We start from the raw sequence: 21,908 nt of genomic DNA on the forward strand, positions 1-21,908 counted from the left end.
GGGGGATTAGTATCCCTGACCTCAAGCAATACTATAGAGCAATAGTATTAAAAACTGCATGGTATTGGCACAATGACAGGCAAGTGGACCAATGGAACAGAACTGAAGACCCAGAAATGAATCCACACACTTATGGTCTCTTGATCTTCGACAAAGAAGCAGAAAACATCCAGTGGAAAAAAGATAGCCTTTTCAACAAATGGTGCTGGTTCAACTGGAGGTCAGCATGCAGGAGAATGTGAATTGATCCATTCTTATCTCCTTGTACTAAGCTCAACTCCAAGCAGATCAAGGGCCTCCACATAAAACCAGACACACTGAAACTAATAGAAAAGAAACTGGGGAAGACCCTTGAGGATATGGGCACAGGGGAAAAGTTCCTGAACAGAACACCAATAGCTTATGCTCTAAGATCAAGAATTGACAAATGGGATCTCATAAAATTACAAAGTTTCTGTAAGGCAAAGGACACTGTCAAAAGGACAAAATGGCAACCAACAAATTCGGAAAAGATCTTTACCTACCCTACATCTGATAGAGGGCTAATATTCAAAGATTTATTTATTTCTTACACTGTAGCTGTCCTCAGACACACCAGAAGAGGGTGTCAGACATCATGGCAGATGGTTGTGAACTCCATGTGGTTACAGGGATTTCAACTCAGGACCTTTAGAAAAGCAGTCGGTGATCTTAACTGCTGAGCTACCTGTTCTGTTTTAGTTTTATTTCTTCCTCTTATTTCATTTATATATTTTTCTTCTCTCTTTTACCTTATATGTGCATTGCATATATATTGTGGCTTCCAGTTTATTGTTTTCATGGGATTCCTGAATGTGTAAATGAGAGAAAGGTTCCCTGGATCTATATCTATTTCTAGTGACTTTTCTTGGGCTCTTTTCCTCCTGGTGACTGGTCTGCTTTCGTCTTATCTTACTACTTTTATTCTCACCCCCTAGAAGTCTGTCTGTTTCCTAAGGAGAGACAGAAAGTTGGTGGATCCATAAGGAACAGAGGTGGGGAGGGACAGCAAGGAGTGGGAGGAGAAACCAAAAATCAGGAGACACTATGTCAAGAAAAAAAATATTTTTAATAAGAGAAAAAAGTAGGTGTAGCTGGAAGCATAGCAAATGAGCATTTTTTCTTTTTTTTGGTTTTTCGAGACAGGGTTTCTCTGTGTAGTCCTGGCTGTCCTGGGATTTCAACTCAGGACCTTTAGAAAAGCACTCTGTAGACCAGGCTGGCCTCGAACTCAGAAATCCGCCTGCATCTCCCTCCCAAGTGCTGGGATTACAGGCGTGCGCCACCACGCCCAGGCGCAAATGAGCATTTTAAGATACCTAATTTACAAACAAAGAACTCAAATATGGTATTAATCTCACCTCAGTGTCGACATATATGATAGACACAAGTAGGAGATTTCCAGCAAATGGAAGTTTCACATAATCCCAACAGTATCTAGTATCATGCATAATCACCTCCACCCAGAGATTTTCTATGAATAAATATACCCTGAAGAGGTGTGGGATGTCTTTTTTTTTATTATATATATTCTTTATTTACCTTTCAAATGTTGTCCCATTTCCTAGTCCCCAACCACAAAAAAAAAAAAACAAAAAAACAAAAAAACAAAAAAAAAACGTAACTCATCCTCCCTCCCCCTGTTCACCAATCCACCTACTCCCACTTCCCTGTCCTGGTATTCCCCTACACTGTGGCATTGAGCCTTCTCAGTACCAAGGGCCTCCCCTCCATTTGATGTCCAATAAGGCCATCCTATACTGCCTATGCATCTGAATCCAGGGGTAACTCCATGTGTACTCTTTGGTTGGTGGTTTTGTCCCTGGGAACTCTGGGGTTACTGGTTGGTTCATATTGTTGTTCTTCCTGTGGTGCTTCAAATCCCTTCAACTCCTTGAGTCCTTTCTGTAGCTCCTCCATTGGAGACCCAGTGCTCAGTTTAATGGTTGGCTGAGAGTGTTCCCCTCTATATTTGTCATGCACTGGCAGAGCCTCCCAGGTGACAGCTATATCAGGCTCCTGTCAGCAAGCACTGGCATCCACAATAGTATCTGGGTTTTGTACCTTTATATGGGATGGATCCCTATCCACATAGATCAAGTACCTCTACATAAAACCAGACACACTGAAACTAATAGAAAAGAAAATAGGGACGAGCCTTGAGCACATGGGCACGGGGGAAATTTTCCTGAACAGAATGCCAATAGCTTATGCTCTAAGATCAAGAATTGACAAATGAGACCTCATAAAATTATAAAGTTTCTGTAAGGCAAAGGACACTGTCAGTAGGACAAAGTGGCAACCAACAAATTGGGAAAAGGTTTTTACTAACCCTACACCCAACAGAGGTCTAATATACAATATAAACAAAGAACTCAAGAAGCTAAGAGTCCAAAGAACCAAATAACCCTATTAAAAATGGGGTACAGAGCTAAACGAAGAAATTTTGATTGAGGAATATTGAATGGCTAATGAGCACCTAAAGAAATGTTCAACACCCTTAATCATCAGGGAAATGCAAATCAAAACAACCCTGAGATTCTACCTGACACCAGTCAAAATAGCTAAGATCAAAAATTCAGGAGACAGCACATGCTATAGAGGATGTGGAGAAAGAGGAACACTCCTCCATTTTTGGTGGCATTACAAGCTGGTACAACCACTCTGGAAATCAGTTTGGCAGTTCCTCAGAAAATTGAGCATAATACTACTGGAGAAGCCAGATATACCACTCCTGGGCATATACTCAGAAGATGTTCCAATATGTAATAAGGACACATGCTCCACTATGTTCATAGCAGTCTTATTTATAATAGCCAGAAGCTAGAAAGAAGCCAGATGTCCTTCAACAGAGGAATATCCAGAAAATGTGGTACATTTACACAATGGAGTACTACTCAGCTATTAAAAACAATGAATTCATGAAATACTTCAGCAAATGGATGGAACTAGAAAATATCCTGAGTGAGGTAACCCAAACACAAAAGAACACACATGGTATGCACTCGCTAAGTGGATATTATCCCAGAAGCTTGGAATACCCAAGACACAATTCACAGACCAAATGAAGCTCAAGAAGGAAGACCAATGTGTGGATAATATGGTCCTTCTTAAAAGGGGGAACAAAATACCCAGAGGAGGAGATACAGAGACAAAATGTGGAACAGAGACTGAGGGAAAGACCATCCAGAGACTGCCTCTCCTAGGTGTGGGACATCATAATTAGTTTCCTTCTGTGTGTATATTTAGTGGTCCATGGTTTACCGCTATTAGCTAAAATTGAAGTTGATGTCTTCTGTCTGCCAGGCTTAAACAGCTAGCTTGGTCTCTCCTTCTGAAAATGAGATTTAAGTGTAGAAGCATTCTTCCTTGCTGTCTGGAGAAGCAGACAAATGGAACGATTATATTTTAAAACAGATAGTTCTTCAATGCAAGCTAAACTCTTGATAACCCCAAGAAAGTTTAACAGAACTGTTTTCCCAAATTCTCCTGACTCCTGTTAATGTTTTGAAAAATGCATTTTATAAAATAGGAAATGTTCGGTTTCAAAATTATTATGAAAACCAAGGAGTCTCCTGAGCTTTCTTCCCAGGCAAGATGATAGAAAAATGCTTGTAGTACAGAATGATGTAGCTAAATTCCTTTGACAAAGATGATGTATTATTCCAATGACATGACAAACCTGGCTACACACATGCCTGTTGATAAGAGCAAAGCGACCTCTGCTGGGATTCCCACTGGGTTCTTCCACAGAAGAGCAAAGTGTTAGAGCTTTGATTCTTTTCCTTTTTAAAAGGAACATTTTACATTTTAAGAATTGGCAGGCTTCCCTAGAAATATACAGATGAATGACCACAGAACCTATGTTACTCTTCTGCTTTTTTTTTTTTTTTATCTGAAAACAATATTATACAGATCTATGAGCTGGTATTTTTCTTGTTTTGTGGAACTTTATCTTTGAACACAATATGAGAGGAGGCATGAGCGAGCCAAAGACAGATCATATTGTGGTGTAATTCAGCGACTTTCCTCTTAAATTATAGTATCAAAACTGTTCACGTTTAGCCTGGAGGTTACCCTTAATAGCTACTCTTCCGGCAATGAGGTATTCAGGTAACTATCACTACTTTCCAAAGTGTCGACAGTTAGTATAGCTAAAAAACTCAGCGTCTCATTTCATGAGAACACTAATCAAATGCAGAACACAGTCCTAATATCTTATTTCCGGATTCAGAGCACTGACGACAATGTCCCCCCACAGTGGATGGATGGCAACCTTGGTGATGAGGTGTGTGCATAAACATGACTACCAGACACGCTTTGATATCACTTTGGACTTCAAAGATAAAATGTGTCATCTTTGGGATAATTGTTTTAATGTCAGTTTAATCATATGGTTTTCTTCACACAGAGAATGGAAAAAATAGAACTTGAGAATAGCTGATTTTTTTTTTAAGTACTTCATTTGAGGGCTTAAATACATGCTAGAAAACCCACTATATTTTGTTGCATAAATATGTCATGAAATAGGGCAGTGTACGTATTCTTCCATCAATTCAGTTAAGGATGTGGTATGATTCTTCTACTGCTAGCCATATGAAGATTAATCAGTAAGTCCTATCCAATCTGTCTTCCAGAAAGCTTCTTACCAGCATCTTACCTAATAGGCTGGACAGTCGTTGATGATCATTGGCCAGCTCTGTCATTTTGCAGAAGATTGTAAAAATGCTGACTTGCCCAGTGTAACCACGTCTTGGATGATCTATTGCACTCTAAGGATTTGAGTGGTTTAGCTATTTGTTACCAGTTGCAGTTGGAATAAGTGTGATCGGGTAAATGTGTTATTCATTTCCCTTATTTATCAACTTTCAGAGCAAAAGCTCTTACCTTGGCAAACAAATAAAACAATCTCCCTCCACCCCTGCCCCAGTTTTAGGAAGTATTTGTGGATCTCTTTGTGTTTTGTCTGCTTTGTACAGCCCCGTCATTCTCCTTGGCTCTCAAATTTTCTATTTATGTAATTTGTAAGAGTTGGCTGCTGGGGCATTTTGGCATACCCTCAGTATTTTGGATAGCTTCCTTACTTTTAGCCTAAGGTAATATTCCAGGATCTCATGGTATATTTGCCTTCTCTGTTCTAAACTCATTATTAGAGGGATCCTTAGAGCTTTTTAATTGGGAATGATAAATATTGAAAACCAAATGTGGTTGATAGGCTTGGTTGCTAATGACAGGAAGCTCCTGGAAGTAAGTTGCTATTTTTATTTTTATTAAGATTACATTATAAACTATGTGGGTATTGTAATGAAATTACATGTCATTTACTCAATTTCATGTGTTTTATATTTACCTTTTATTATTCTTAGTTCTTAAAGGCATAATTATTTTATTTATTCTACCATATCATATACTTAGTAGTTTCAATAAAAACAGTATTAATATTATAAAATGTCAATACTATTTGGTGTTGATTATTTTAATACTTTCCTTTGTTTATAGGATGAATGTTGCTAGTGATGTACAAATAACTATATATGAAAGTATTTGAAAGAGGTATTTTATTCTTAATATGCATTTCTCTCCATTATCACCAGTATCTCAAGATATGGATGTGTCTAGTTTTTCTAGATTCCTTCTGAGGTAAAGTTTTACCCTGCCCTAATTTCCAACACTTTTGCTTCCTGAGGTTTCATGTCATTTGCATGTATATTGCCTCTACAACCCAGATGTTTTCTTTATTCACAGGTTCACCATAAATATGAGAGAAATCAAGACATCACTAGGGTTTATGGGACATATGGGGAGGGGGGATCTGGGAAAGGGGAAATCATTTGGAATGTAAACAAAGAATATAGAAAATAAAAATATTTAAAAAAAGACATCACTAGGGAACGCACATTACAATAGCTATAGAAATGTGCTTTAAATGGGTTCAAATTGTAACATCTATGCCATGACTTTCCCTGCTTTGGTCAAATTGAAAACTATTAGATTCAAATTGAACTTATCCTATTGTATTACCCACATATCATTTAAGGGTATGTCATAATCAATCGGCTTTATATATTGCCTTAACTTTCCCGTACCATTTTTTTTGTTTCAACTGATTGTGTTTTCTAGGATTTTTGTTGTCTTTGTTTTCCTTTTGAGTGACTATCATATCTTAAATCCTTTTCAAATATGCCAGTGTGTTCGCGCTTTATGAAAACTTTCTTTATAGAAGTTTTCATTGTTCTATTCTGTAGTTTGCTCTCCAGCCATGTGAATGACTGTCAATCTCCCTACACTGACCCATGGTTTTGCGTTTCTCTCCCCTTTATCTTACATGTATTCTCTTCTTTTGTAAAGTAGATTCCTGACAAACAAGGTTTTGGTGGGATACTTTCTACCAGTGAAACACTGCATATCAATGCAATTGCTTCGGCTTTCCTAAGCTTCCATTTCCCTGGTGTCTATAAACCCTGCAGCTTCAGCAATGGCAGATTACTATTTATTCCCATGGCTACAGAGCCAAGATTCTGCTACAGTTGCTGTTTTCGTAAGTTTGAGGAGTCCCAAGCATGGTTTTAGCTGATGAACAGAACCTGATACTTTTCAGAACACTGCCCTGGGCTGCGGTTCTACCATGTCTACAAGGGTTCTAAAACCATCCAAAGATGTGGGTAAAGTACAAGTCAAACCAGCAATGGTATGAGAAGCAACAACCTTGACCATGGGAGATAAAAACCATGAATAACCTAGTAGAGTATTCCTCAATTTCTCCATTACTGTAATTATTTTTTTCCTAAGCAGAGTCATATGGGGTCTTTGAAGCTTCCTTAAAGGCAAGAGACCAATTACATAAATTAAATAAAAGGCTGCTATTATGGTTACAATTCTGTTTCTACAATGTAAGGATTCCAAATACCAATACAGAAGTCCAAGTGGATCACAGGCAAACTTTGATGACTATTTTGTCATTCTCAGCAGAAGGCCAGTGTTATTTGTTTCAAAGATGTAAGTTTCACACTACACTAGCAGTAACACGAGTTATGCTAGCATAAACTAGAGGCCATCTGTCTTCAGGTATAGTAACTGAAAAGCTGAAAACAGAGGAGATTGAGGGTCAGCTTGAACTATATACAAAGAAAGACCAGGCCAGTATAGAATATACACTGAGTCCCTGTACCTAACAACAATGTCACCTGTATAATAGAGTTGAGCCAATGTAAGAATAGTTCTTATTTGTTTATCTATTCAGTAAATGTGTATTGTGCTGGCTAGTTTTAGAACAACTTGACACACGTTAGAGACATTGGAGAGGGAGAAGCCTCCATTGGAAAAAAGATGCCTCCAAAAGATTGGGCTGTATGCAGGCAGGCATGTAGGACATTTTTTTTAAACTAGTGATTGATGGGTGAGGGCCCAGCCCACTATGGGTTGGGCCACACCCTTGGCAAGTGGTCCTGGATTCTATAAGAAATTGGGGTGATTCTTTCAAAGTTCACAGAGCCCTGCAGAAGAGAAGGCTGAAAATGTGTAAGTATCTCAGGGAAGAAATGACACCAAAGAAACAATGCCCTCTGAATCAACAAGATCAGCGTACATATGAATTTCCAGAGACTAGTTGTGTGCACAGGGCCTGCACCTTTGTGAATAAGGTGGGGGTCCTAGCTGAAAGGGTAAATGGAAACTTGCTCTCATCTGCAAGCCAGAAGAAATCTCCAACTGATAACCATTGGCAAGTGAAAATTTAGACTTCTGTAAGGAGTCTCACTGGGGAAACAAACTCTTCTTAAAGGTACACTGCATGTCTAGTAGGAGATGGTCAACAGAAAGTGGCATCTTTGGAGGCTCCTTTTCTCATAATAGTGTGTCTGGCTTTTTTGAAAAAATGTTATCTTCTTTTTCATTTTTTTATATATTTTTTCATCCAGGTCCTTTTATATATATAAATATATATATATTATGGCTTTCGTCTGGGATTCCTGAGTGTGCAAATGAGGAGGTCCCTGCATCTGTGTTCATTTTTTGTGCCTTTTAGGGGGATCTTTTCCTTCTGTTTGCTTCTTTTGTCCTATCCTGATATGTTGGTTTGGCTTTATATCATTATTACTATCATCATCCTTGAGAAGCCATTTTGTTTTCTAATGAGAGGCAGAAGAGGGTGGGGATAGATCTGAATAGGAGAAGAGGTGGGAAGGAAGTGGGAGAAGCAGAAAGGAGGCAAACCAGATTCAGGATTCTATTATATGAGGGAAAATATTTTCAATGAAAGAGAAAAGGGGGGAGGTAAAATTAATTCAAGTCCTTTAATAAAAATTTTTAAGTAATGTAATTATTTTTATTTTTATTATTTTTAGGTATTTCCTTTATTTGCATTTCAAATGTTATCCCCTTTCCTGGTTTTCCCTCTGAAAACCCCCTATCCCATATCCCTCCCCCTGCTCACCAACCTATACTCAGCTATTAATAAAATTTTAATAAAATGTACCAAAGGAAAGAAAGAAGAGAAGAAAAAACAGAGGAAGGAAGGGAAGAAGGGAGGGGGGAGATAGAGAGGGAGGGAGGAAGGAAGGAAGGAAGGAAGGAAGGAAGGAAGGAAGGAAGGAAGGAAGGAAGGAAGGAAAAGAAAAAAAGAAGCAAGCTGAGCAAGCCGTGGGGAACAAGCCAGTAAGCAGCACTCACTCCTCCATGGCCTCTGCATCAGCTCCTGCCTCCAGGTTCCTGCCCTGTGTGAGCTCCTTCCCTTGCTGCTCTTAATCAGGAACTGTTATATGGAACCAGGAGAACAATAAACCCTTTCCTCTCCAAGTTGCTTTTGGTCATGGTGTTTCATCACAGCAATAGTAAATCAAACTAAGACATATATCTATGATAAACCTATGCTAGACACGTGGAATTCAGAAGTAATGGTTAAAAATACCAACGAAAGAGAATATTCACAGTCGTCAGATATATTTATGGGCAAATACTCTGGAAAATTCTCAAAGTAGACACTTCTTGAGCTCTAATTATTGTCAAAATTCTTCCTGGAAACCTCTGTTTTCTCCTCATTTCTGGGAGCTGCATAACATAAAAGCTGCCACAAGTTCCTTTTTGTTAGCATGTTTAACAAAACAAAAAGCAGAAAAACAACACTCTATCTGCCATGGCTGAAAAATGCCTGTTCATAACAGAGTCTAGAAATGATACCAAGGGGAGAGCAGTGTTTTCCTCTTGATCTTGTTTCTCAATTTAATAAGTGATTGCAATCTTTCTCTCCTGTGTTTCTCTTGACTCCAGAGCTAGGCTGAGTGAGTTGTTTTTTCATTGTACTGAACAGGAAACACAGGAGAAGGGAGAATGAGTTACTAGCTCAGGGTACTAAATGCAAAATCACAACAGGAATCCCAGTCATATTTCCTGGACCATTCCCCCACCACCACACCACCCCCAATGACATTTTAAGAGAGTGAGACAGGACGGTCTAGCAATCTCATTGTACCTTTGGTCCTGAGCTTCTCCTAAGGACTCAGCTGGGCCCTACTTTAAGGAAATAGTTTCAGAATGTTCAGAACTGATGCACAAAAAGCCAAGCCAGAATGAGGCAGATCTGGGATTCCCAGTACACCATTTCCTGCCAGACAAGGTTGGTAGTTGCCTACTTCAATTCTTCACTCTTCGGTCCCAATTTCTCTGTATCTCTCCAGCCTTTGAGCCTGACACACGTCGTCACTAGATCTCTTTATTTTCATCCATTTAGGCCCACTGATTGCTATGTCCTGTAGAGGAGATAGCTAGTAGAAATATATTAAAGCAATCCATGATGGATGGAGAGGTGTAATCTGGAAATCCCCCTCCATCTTGTCTGTGTATCTTCAGGGCTTCCATTCTCTATCCCTCTTTATGTTTTAATATAAAAATCTTTCCGTCTTGTGTCCTAACGTGTTTATGCTTTTAGTAGCAGAGCAGCGATTTGGTTGATTTAATGTAGATGATATGAAATCAATTTTGCTGTGAGAAGAAACACTTTGAAAAATGAAGTGTAAGTAATGCAAAATAATTCCAGAACAGAAAGAAAAAGGAAAGGAAGCAGATTCATCAGCAACAGCAACCCTGGGGATGCTCCCGGAAAACTAGTAGTTGAGTTTAAGTGACAGCTTGTCAGCGTCTGTCACTATGATGATTCAGTCCCATTCGTTTCCCTGCCTACAATCAACGTGTTGAGGATTCAACGTCCCAGAGAGTGCATCTGATTTGTCTAGCATTTGAATCTCATTTGTCAGATCCTCCAACTATCACTAGGGAACCCCCCACCCCGACCTCATGGTCCCCCAGGACAGCAGACAATTGGCAAGGATGAATTCCTTTCCAAGCATGTAGAGTGTTATGTCAAAAATAAGGGGAAATGGATCATAATCATCCAATTTGCAGGGATGATTGGCAAGAGCAATGCACTGGGGCTGAGAAGCTGGGTTCACATTTCAGGTCTTTGATTGTGTAGCCGGGTGACCTCAGCATGGGCTTTCCTAGTTCGTACCCTGCAGCTTCCTCAGCCACAAAATTAGAAGCTTGAGGAGGAAAGTAATCTATCTCTCTCCCCCTCCCTCATTCTCTCCCTCCCCCTTCCTCTCTCTCTGCATGTTCCTTCCACAAAATGGTGTTTCCCAATTTTAGAAAATTATTCTTAGGTAGAATCAGAACCAACGAATATATACCTTAGTCATTTTATAGCTGATGATAATGCCTTGTTATTTTTAAAGCATATTTTGATCATCAGCTGGTACAATATTGTCTCTGCAATTTTCTACTTTCTAATTCCTGTTCATCATTCTCTGCTGATTCTAATATATACCCTTTCTTTATCCAGGTTATTCTTTTTTGAATGGGACCATTTTCTTTTTATCCCAGTGACATTTTAATAGACATTTTACCAGACTGCTTTTTTCTTTTCTTTTCTCTTCTTTTCTCTTCTTTTCTCTTCTTTTCTCTTCTTTTCTTTCCTTTCCTTTCCTTTCCTTTCCTTTTTTCATTTCTTTTCTTGCTTTCTTGCTTTCTTGCTTGCTTGCTTACTTGCTTGCTGGCTGGTTGACTAGCTTACTGGCTTGCTTGCATTTTTTTTTTTTAGCAAAAAGAATATCAAAGAGAAATTAGAGAGATAATTTAGCCAGTAAAGTGCTTGCCTTTCAAGCAGAAGGAATAGAGTTTACTCCCTGGTGCTCATGTAGAAGACATCTCTAAGGGCAGAGCTAAGGAGGTGAGCATCTGGAGAATGCTACATGCCTGTCCACACAGTGAGTTAGTTTTACATTCCATGGAAGACCTTGTCTTAACAAATATGGAGGGGAGCAATTAGGGAAGATAGTCAATGGTGACTTGTGGTCTCACAAGACACATATACACACACACAGAAACACACACACACATACACATACACCACAGAGAGAGGGAGGGACAGTGCCATTCACATACATACATAAATACATATATACACAAAACATATAAGACCTGAGAGAGATTGAGAGAGAGAGAGAAAAAGAGAGGGAGAGAGAGAGAAGACAGATATACACACAGAGATGTATATGTACAAAATATGTAGAACCTACCTAATTGCTTCCTTTTTCTATTTGTGTTTTTACTAAGGAAATTTGTCTGTCAAGCTGACAGTTACACTCCCACCCAGGTAAATTAGCATCTTATAACATTTTTGTAATGACTTTGTTTATTCCATTTGAACAGATATTGAATTAGTTCTTAAAAATTCAAGACTCCCTCTAGACCCCTTTTGCAAACATTTTATTAAATAATGGCCACCACTCATTCCTTAATTTCTTCCATACTCAGGGAAGCAGGAGCTGAATCAATTCTACTTATTGCTATTGAAAATAGAAATTGTTCGTCGTCCCACGTGTTCAGGTAATATTCATGAACCAATGAATTAAGCTAGGTTAAAATGCATATACACTGTGATCTCATATATCATAATCCCTGTCCTGTAGCATCCTAGAATGCAAGATTTCTGAAAGAAGATGGAATACAATAGGTTTCTAAAGCATGAGATTAAATACAATGAATATCATAAGAAAGCACCAAAAAAGTGTAATCACTGTAGTGCTTAGATAAAGGAAATTATATCCAGTCATGTGAAGAGAGAAGGTTTCATGGGACCAAGTAGTATTTGAATCAGGACTCAGGCAGAGAACTGGTCTCCCACATTCCCCTTTTGATTGCTATCTGTTCCCCAAATAGGTACAGTGGCTACTAACCATTTAAAATGTTCAAGACTCATTGGTTTCCAACTGTCTTAGTCAGGGTTTCTATTGCTGCAATGAAACTGCATGACCACTCCCTGCCACCATCTTTGCTGCCTGACCGAGCAGACAGGCAGTACCAAGTACTGAGATATCCGGAGTTTAAGGTCTCTGGGGGTACAAACCTCTAGGGGTCTGCCTGCGCCCAGGACCTGGGCAGATAGGCAGTTAGTCTGTGTGCCAGCCTGTCATGGGGCCTGTGCCCTACGTGGGAATCAGCACAGGGAGTGACTCCCCGCTGCCATCTTCACTGCCTGATGGAGCAGAAGGATAGCACCAAGTACTGAGATATCCTGAGTTTAAGATTTCTGGTGGCCCAAACTGCCAGGGGTCTGCCTGTGTCCAGGATCTGGGCATGTCAGTGGTTCATCTATGTGCCAGCTGGTGGTGGGTCCTGTGCCCTATGTGGGGATCAGCATTTGGAGTGACTTCCTGTCACCATCTTTGCTCCATGACAGAGAAGACAGGGAGCACCAGGTTCACTGAGACAATCCAAGAATAACATTGCTTGGGGCAAGACTCAGCAGGGCTCCAACAGCACACAAGAGGAGAGCAGCACATCAGCAATCTGTGCCAGGGGAAATACAGTAATCCAGTATTGTGGAAATACCCTTACAGGCTCATAGGAGGTTGCAGCACCTGCCAGCAACAACAAGAGCAACTAACACCAGTGAGAACTAGATGGCAAAGGCAAATGAAGGAACATTACTAACAGAAATCAAGGCAATATGGCAGCATCTGAACCCAATTCTCCAACAACAGCAAGTCCTGCGTACCTCAACAAACCAGCAAAACGAGATTTGGATTTAAAAATCACTGTTCATGATGCTGTTAGAGGAACACGTGAAGGACATAAATAAATCTCTTAAAGAAATTCAGGAGAAAACAGATCAAAAGTTAGAAGCCCTTACAAAGGAAAGGAAACACAAAAATCATTGAAAGAAATTCAGGAGAATATGAGTCAAAAGATGGAAGCCAATAAGGAGGAAACACAAAAATCACTTAAAGAAATACAGGAGAACTTTAATCAACAGGCAGAAGTCATAAAAGAGGAAACACAAAAATCTCTTAAAGAATTACAGGAAAACACAAACAAACAAGTGAAGGAGCTGAGCAAAATCATCTAGGATCTAAAAACAGAAATAGAACAACTAAGAAATCACAAAGAGAGACAACTTTGTTGGTAGAAAACCTTGGGAAGAAATCAGGCCATAGATGCAAATATCAACAACAGAATACAAGAGATAGAAAAAGAATCTCAGATGCCAAAGATATCATAGAAAGCATTGACTCAACAGTCAAAGAAAATGCAAAATGCAAAAAGCTTGTAACTCAAAATATCCAGGAAACCTAGGACACAATGAGAAGACCAAACCTAAGGATTATAGGCATAGATGAGAGTGAAGATTTACAACTTAAAGGGCCAGCAAATATCTTCAACAAAATTATGGAAGAAAACTTCCCTAACCTAAAGAGAGAGATGCCCATGAACATAAAAGAAGCCTACAGAACTCCAAACAGACTAAACCAGAACAGAAATACCCCTGTCACATAATAATCAAAACCCCAAATGTGCTAAACAAAGAAAGAATATTAAAGGCATTAAGAGAAAAAAGTCCAAATAACACATAAAGGAAGACCTATCAGAAATACACCAGACTTCGCACCAGAGACCATAAAAGCTAGAAGATCCTGGGCAGATCTCATGTAGACTCTAAGAGAACACAAATGTCAGCCAAGACTACTATACACAGCAAAACTCTCAATCACTTAGATGGAGAAACCAAGATATTGATGACAAAACAAAATGTACACAATATCTTTCCACAAACCCAGTCCTACAAAAGATAATAGGGGGAAAACACCAATACAAGGAGGGAAACGTCACCCTGGAAAAAGCAAGATAGTAACCTTCTTTCATCAAACCCAAAAGAAGATAACCTCTCAAAGATAGAATTGACATCAAAATGACAGGAAGTAATAATCACTATTCCTTAATATCTTTTAATATCAATGGACTCAATTCCACAAGGGGTCATAGATAGCCTTCCGACCAAAAAAACCACAGGACCAGATGGTTTCAGTGCAGAATTCTATCAGACCTTCAAAGAAGACTTAACACCAATACTCTTCAAACTATTCCACCAAATAGAAACAGAAGGAACACTACCCAACTCCTTCTATGAAGCCACAATTACGCTAATACCAAAACCACACAAAGATCCAACTAAGAAAGAGAATTCCAGGCCAATTTCCCTTATGAATATCTATGCAAAAGTGCTCAATAAAATTCTTGCCCACCGAATCCAAGAACACATCAAAACGATCATCCACCAGGATCAAGTAGGCCTCATCCCAGGAATGCAGGGATGGGTCAATATAAGGAAATCCATAAATGCTATATCCACTACATAACAAACTCAAAGAAAAAAATGCATGATCATTTCATTAGATGCTGAAAAAGCATTTGACAAAATCCAGCATCCTTTCATGCTAAAAGTTTTGGAAAGGACAGGAATTCAACACCCAACAGTAAAAGAACTTCAGGGGGATTCAGTATCCCAGACCTCAAACTTTACTACAGAGCAATAGTAATAAAAACTGCATGGTACTGGTATAATGTCAGGCAAGCAGATCAATGGATTAGGATTGAAGACCCAGAAATGAACCCACACACCTATGGTCACTTGAAGTTAGATCCCAGAAAACTAAATAACCCTATAAAAAATGGGGTACAGAGTTAAACAAAGAATTTTCACTTGAAGAACTTTGGATGGTGGAGAAGCATCTTAAAAATGCTCAACTTCATTAATCATTAGGGAAATGCAAATCAAAACAACCCTGAGATTTCACCTTACACCAGTCAGAATGGCTAAGATTAAAAATTCAGGAGACAGCAGGTGTTGGCGAGGATATGGAGAAAGAGGAACACTCTTCCACTGCTGGTGGGGTTGCAAATTGGTACAACCACTCTGGAAATCAGTCTGGTGGTTCCTCAGAAAACTGGGCACCTCACTTCCAGAAGATCCTGCTATACCACTCCTGGGCATATACCCAGAGGATTTCCCAGCATGTAATAAGGGTACATGCTCCACTATGTTCATAGCAGCCCTATTTATAATTGCCAGATGCTGGAAAGAACCCAGGTATCCCTCAACAGAAGAGTGGATGCAAAAAATGTGGTATATATACACAATGAAGTGCTATTCAGCCATTAGAAACAATGAATTCATGAAATTCTTAGGCAAATGGATGGAGCTGGAGAACATCATACTAAGTGAGGGAACCCAGTCTCAAAAGATCAATCATGGTATGCACTCACTGATAAGTGGATATTAGCCTAGAAAATGGAATACCCAACACATAATCCACACATCAAACAAGAAGAACGGAGGAGTGGCCCCTTGTTCTGGAAAGACTCAGTGTAGCAGTATAGGGAAAAACCAGAACAGGGAAGTGGGAAGGGGTGAGTGGGAGAACAGGGGGAGGGAAGGAGGCTTATAGGCCTTTCTGAGACTGGGGGACCAGAAAAGGGGAAATCATTTGAAAGGTAAATAAAAAATATATCGAATAAAAAAAAAGAAACAATGAATTCATGAAATTCTTAGACAAATGGATGGAGCTGGAGAACATCATACTAAGTGAGTTAACCCAGTCTCAAAAAATCAATCATGGTATGCACTCACTGATAAGTAGGTATTAGCCTAGAAACTTGGAATACCCAAGACATAATCCACATATTAAATGATGTCCAAAAGGAATGGAGAAGTGGCCCCTGGTTCTGGAAAGACTCAGTGCAACAGTATAGGGGAATACCAGAACAGGGAAGTGGGAAGGAGTAGATGGAGGAACAGGGGGAGGGAAGAGGGCTTATGGGACTTGCGGGAGTGGGGACACAGAAAAAGGGAAATCATTTTAAATGTAAATAAAGAATACATCGAATAAAAAAAATGGTCACAAGACAGGCCTCAACAAATATAAGATCAAACTAATTCCATGCCTCCTATCAGATCACTATGGAGTAAGAGTGGTATTCAATAGCAACAAAAACAACAGAAAGCCCACATACACATGGAAACTGAACAATACTCTACTCAATGATACTTTGGTCAAGGAAGAAATAAAGAAAGAAATCAAAGACTTTTTATAATTTAACTAAAATGAAGGCACAATATACCCAAATCTATAGAACACAATGAAAGCAGTGCTAAGAGAAAAACTCATAGCCCTGAGTGCCTCCAAAAGAAAATGGCGAGACCACACACTAGCAGCTTAACAGCACACCTGAAAGCCCTGGAACAAAAAGAAGCTATTTCATCCAGGAGGAGAAGACAGGAAATCATCAAACTCAGGGCTGAAATCAATCAAGTAGAAACAAAGAGAACCATACAAAGAATCAACAAAACCAGGAGCTGGTTCTTTGAAAAAATCAACAAGATCGATCAACTCTTAGCCAGAATAACCAAAAGGCACAGAGACAGTATCCAAATTAGCAAAATTAGAAATGAAAAGGTAGATAAAACAACAGAAACAGAGGAAATTAAAAAAAAATCATCAGATCCTACTACAAAAGCCTGTACTCAACACAACTGGGGAATCTAGAGGAAATTCACAATTTCTTAGACAGATACCAAATACCAAAATTAAGTCAGAATCAAATAGATCATCTAAACAGTCCCATAACCCCTAAAGAAATAGAAGGTTTAATAGAAAGCCTTCCAACCAAAAACAAAAAGCACAGGACCAGATGATTTTAGTGCAGAGTTCTATCAGACCTTCAATGAAGACCTAACATACAGAAATCCATCAATGCTATCCACTACATAAACAAACTCAAAGAAAAAAACCACATGGTCATTTTATTAGATGCTGAAAAAGCATTTCATGCTAAAAGTCTTGGAAAGAACAAGAATTCAAGGCCCATATCTAAACATTGTAAAAGCAATATACAGCAAAATGGTAGCCAACATCCAACTAAATAAAGAGAAACTTGAAGCAATCCCACAAATATCAGGGACTAGACAAGGCTGCCCCTCTCTCCATATCTTTTCAATATAGTTCTTGAAGTCCTAGCTAGAGCAATTAGACAACATAAGGAGGTCAAAGTGATACGAATTGGAAAGGTAGAAGTCAAATTATCACTATTTGCAGATGATATGAGAGTATACTTAAGTGACCCAAAAAAATTCTACCAGAGAACTCCTACAGCTGATAAACTACTTCATCAAAGTGGTTGGTTACAAAATCAACTCAAGCAAATCAGTTGCCTTCCTATACTCAAAGAAGAAGCAGACTGAGAAATTAACGAAATGACATCCTTCACAATAGCCACAAACAATATAAAGTGTCTTGGTGTGACTCTAACCAAACAAGTGAAAGATCTGTATGACAAGAACTTCAGGTCTCTGAAGAAGGAAATCGAAGAAAACCTCAGAAAATGGAAAATTTTCCATGCTCGTGTATTGGCAGGATTAATATAGTAAAAATGGCCATCTTGCCAAAAGCAAGATGGATCAATGGAATGGCAAGTGGATCTATGGAATAGGATTGAAGACCCAGAAATGAACCCACACACCTATGGTCACTTGATCTTTGACAAAGAAGCTGAAAACATCCAGTGGAATAAAGATAGCCTTTTCGACAAATGGTGCTGGTTCAACTGGAGGTCAGCATGCAGAAGAATGCGAATTGATCCATTCTTATCTCCTTTTACTAAGCTCAACTTATGTGGATCAAGGACCTCCACATAAAACCTGACACACTGAAACTAATTGAAAAGAAACTGGGGAAAACCCTTGAGGACATGGGCACAGAGGAAAATTTCCTGAACAGAACACCAATAGCTTACACTCTAAGATAAAGAATTGACAAATGGGACCTCAGAAAATTACAAAGTTCATGTAAGGCATAGGACACTGTCAAAAGGACAAAACAGCAACTAACAAATTGGGAAAGGATCTTCACCAACCCTAAATCCAACAGTGGGCTTCCTCCAATATATACAAAGAACTCAAGAAGCTAGACCCCAGAGAACAAAATAACCCTATTAAAAAATGGGGCACAGAGCTAACCAAAGAATTTTCACCTGAAGAATTTTGGATGGCTGAGAAACACCTTAAGAAATGTTCAACATCATTAGTGATTAGGGAAATGCAAATCAAAACAACCCTGAGATTTCACCTCACACCAGTCAGAATGCCTAAGGTTAAAAACTCAGGAGACAGCAGGCGTTGTTGAGGATGTGGAGAAAGAGGAACATTCCTCCACTGCTGGTGGGATTGCAAGATGGTATAACCACTTTGGAAATCAGTCTGGCAGCTCCTCAGAAAACTGGACATGATACTTCCGGAGGACCCTGCTATACCTCTCTTGGGCATATACCCAGAGGATTCCCCAGCATGTAATAAGGACACATGTTCCACTATGTTCATAGCAGCCTTATTTATAATAGCCAGAAGCTGGAAAGAACCCAGATGTCCCTCAATGGAGGAATGGATACAGAAAATGTGGTATATTTACACAATGGAATACTACTCAGCAATTAAAAACAATGAATTCGTGAAATTCTTAGGCAAATGTTTGGAACTGGAAAATATCATCCTAAGTGAGGTAACCCAGTCCCAAAAGAATACACATGGAATGCCATCACTGATAAGTGGATATTATTATATTCAGAGCCCAGAAGCTCTGAATTCTCAAGACACAATTAGCATATCAAATGAAACCCAAGAAGAGGGAAGGAGAGGGCCCTGGTTCTGAAAAGACATGATCCAGCATTGTAGGGGAGTGCCAGGACAGAGGAATGAAAGGGGGGTGATTAAAAAAAACAAAATGGGGAAGACAGGGTTTATTTGGCTTATACTTCTGGACCCTAGTCCAACACTAGAGGCAGTCAGGTCAAGAACTCAAACAGGGAAAGAACTTTAAATGCAAAGGTTTTGAAGGAGTACTGTTTACTGGCTTGCTCAGTCAACTTTCGTATTGAACTCAGGACCCAAGCCTGGGGATGGCACCACCCAAGATAGGCTGGGCCCTTAACCATTGATCACTAATTGAGAAAATGCCTTAAGCTTTTCTCAACTGGGCTCTTTTCATTCTGATGACTGTAACTTGTGTCAATTTGACACACAAAACTAGCCACTACAACAACCCTCTTATGTCTGGAATAAAATCCTTACACGTACTATGACTTATAAAGCTGCATGTGATAGGGCTTTTCACCTACTATTCTCAAATTCAGTTGTTACTTTCCTAGGATGCCAAAGGCTGTCTGAAAGAGGATAAGCTTTGCTCTTATTTTGACCAGACTTTGACTCTAGATCACATGACCAATGCTTTCTGACTTGTGGGTCTTACTCAAAACATCATGGTGTCAGGAAAGCTGTGCCTGAACCTAATCTAAATTAATGCATTTTTCAAATCTCTGACACACAGCTCTGCTTCTCACAAACTCCATGAAATTCTCTTGCCTATCTGTTTCTTTTTAATATATCTTTCTCTGTATTATGATTTTATTAAAAGCTTTTTAGTATGTGGTGGGTTTTTAGCAAGGAGATAATAGTACAATTTGACTTTGTTGGGACCTAATTCATTGCTCTTATATTTTACTGACCAGTAGGTTTTAAAAGTTGTTCTTAATATCATTTATACAAGATTTATAAAACAAGCAAAGTAAATTTCTTCAAACATTTGAACATTGTTTACCAAAACAAAGCAAAACTCTTCTACTCTGTAGAAGAACTACTTAAGTCCCAGAACTTAAACACATTTTTAAAACAATAGCCTATTAACCGTCACAAAGATTATAAAAAACTAATGAATTCTTTTGCTTGAAAACTAGGAATGAAGGTGTCTTTTGCCATTTTTGTTCTTATTATTTCTGTTTGTCCATCTAGATTCTCACTAAAAGCTTTGCCTAAGGCTTTAATAATCTCCAGTTGTTAAGACTATAGTATCATTTCCGACTACTTCCATTTGAAATATTGGCTGTAAAGAGTTAAATCCTTTGTTGGGACAAGATCCTGGCTGAGCATTTTAAAATAATTTCTAGACTACTAAATTACTTTTTATGTTAAAATTCTACTAGCCATTTACATAATGGAACTTTAAACTTTTTTCTTTACAAACGCTTTTGAGATTTGGAAGCTTTCCAAGGTATAAAGGATTCGTTGGAATTTTACCTATCTGTTCTGTTGTCATTTTGATGTATTGGTGTGGTTTGTTGGCACTATTAAAATCTTATAAATTTCTTATTAGTATTTTATTATAATTAGATGAACCATCAAGACTTGTCAACTCCTAGGAGATGAGGGATGGCGTCTACATAGTCAGCTCCACTCTTTTGTAGATTTGGGTCATTTGTCATTGTAGGACAGCCTGTGAACATTCCTTTGACTCGGTTAGTGTGTGTGACCAGTGAAGCAGATTAGCTGTAGATGCCCTTGGAATCTGATTAATTAGATGTGCAGAGTAGACTTTCCTTTCCTTGCCACTGAGTCTAACTTTTGCTGGGGTAACTTGGCCTCGTATGTCCTCTGTAGCAATTAAAGTTTCAGGGGGACACGCTGAAACTTTGCAAAAAGGTTTTTAATTAATACCATTTAAATATTTCTTAAATATTCAAGTCAGTAAATTATTAAATATTCTTTATATACACTCTTCTTTGTAAACACATAAAGCTTTCTCATTTGAAATTAATTAGGAAACAGAAAGCTTTCTTAGGTTCAGCCTACATGTAAGCTATGTCTGAGGACCAAGACTTCAACACATAAGCTATTGGAAAATAAGTTATTATGTAAACTATAGCATACACACAGAGAGATACTGTGATGACTATTTTTTCATGTCAACTTGACTATATCTGGAATTAACTGAAACTCAAACAGCTGGGTATACTGGTGAGGGTTTTTTTTTTTCTTAAGTCATTTGAGGTGGGAAGACACACCTTTAATCCAGATCTTTTGAGGTATATAATATACACATCATGTAATTATCATGTATTTTAATGTCCATGTGTGCTAAGTACATCTGTCTAATGTGGCTTTAAAATCAATACTTAGTAGGCACTTTGTAAAAGCATTCTTGTGGGTGCTGTAGCATGATTTTGCATTTTCAGTGCTGGGGAGACAGACAAGTACGTTTCTGGAGTTAACTAGCCATCCAATCTAGCTAAACTGCAAGTTCCTGGTTCAGTGAGAGAAACTGCCTCAAAATATAAGGTAGAGAGATCTTGACTTCATCTTGGAGTCTTAACATGCATAAAAGCTGTATACAAACACACAAACATATCTACACATACAACCTTTTAAATATCTTCAACAATATAATTTTCCCTCTTTTTATTTCCTTTTTATTATTTCTATATTGTTTATTTGCATTCCAAATGATTTTCCCTTTCCCGATTCCCCCCTCCCAATAAAGCCCATAGGCCCTCTTCCCTCCACCCATTCCCCAATAAACCCCCTCACACTTCTCTGTTCTGGCAATCCCCTACAATGCTGCATCAAGCCTTTCCAGGACCAGGGCACTCTCCTTCCTTCTTCTTGGGAATGATTTGATATGTGAGTTGTGTCTTGGGTATTCAGAGCTTCTGGGCTATTATCCACTTATCAGTGACTA

The sequence above is a fragment of the Apodemus sylvaticus genome, chromosome 20 (genome assembly GCF_947179515.1).
Source record: "Apodemus sylvaticus chromosome 20, mApoSyl1.1, whole genome shotgun sequence".
NCBI lineage: Eukaryota > Metazoa > Chordata > Mammalia > Rodentia > Muridae > Apodemus > Apodemus sylvaticus.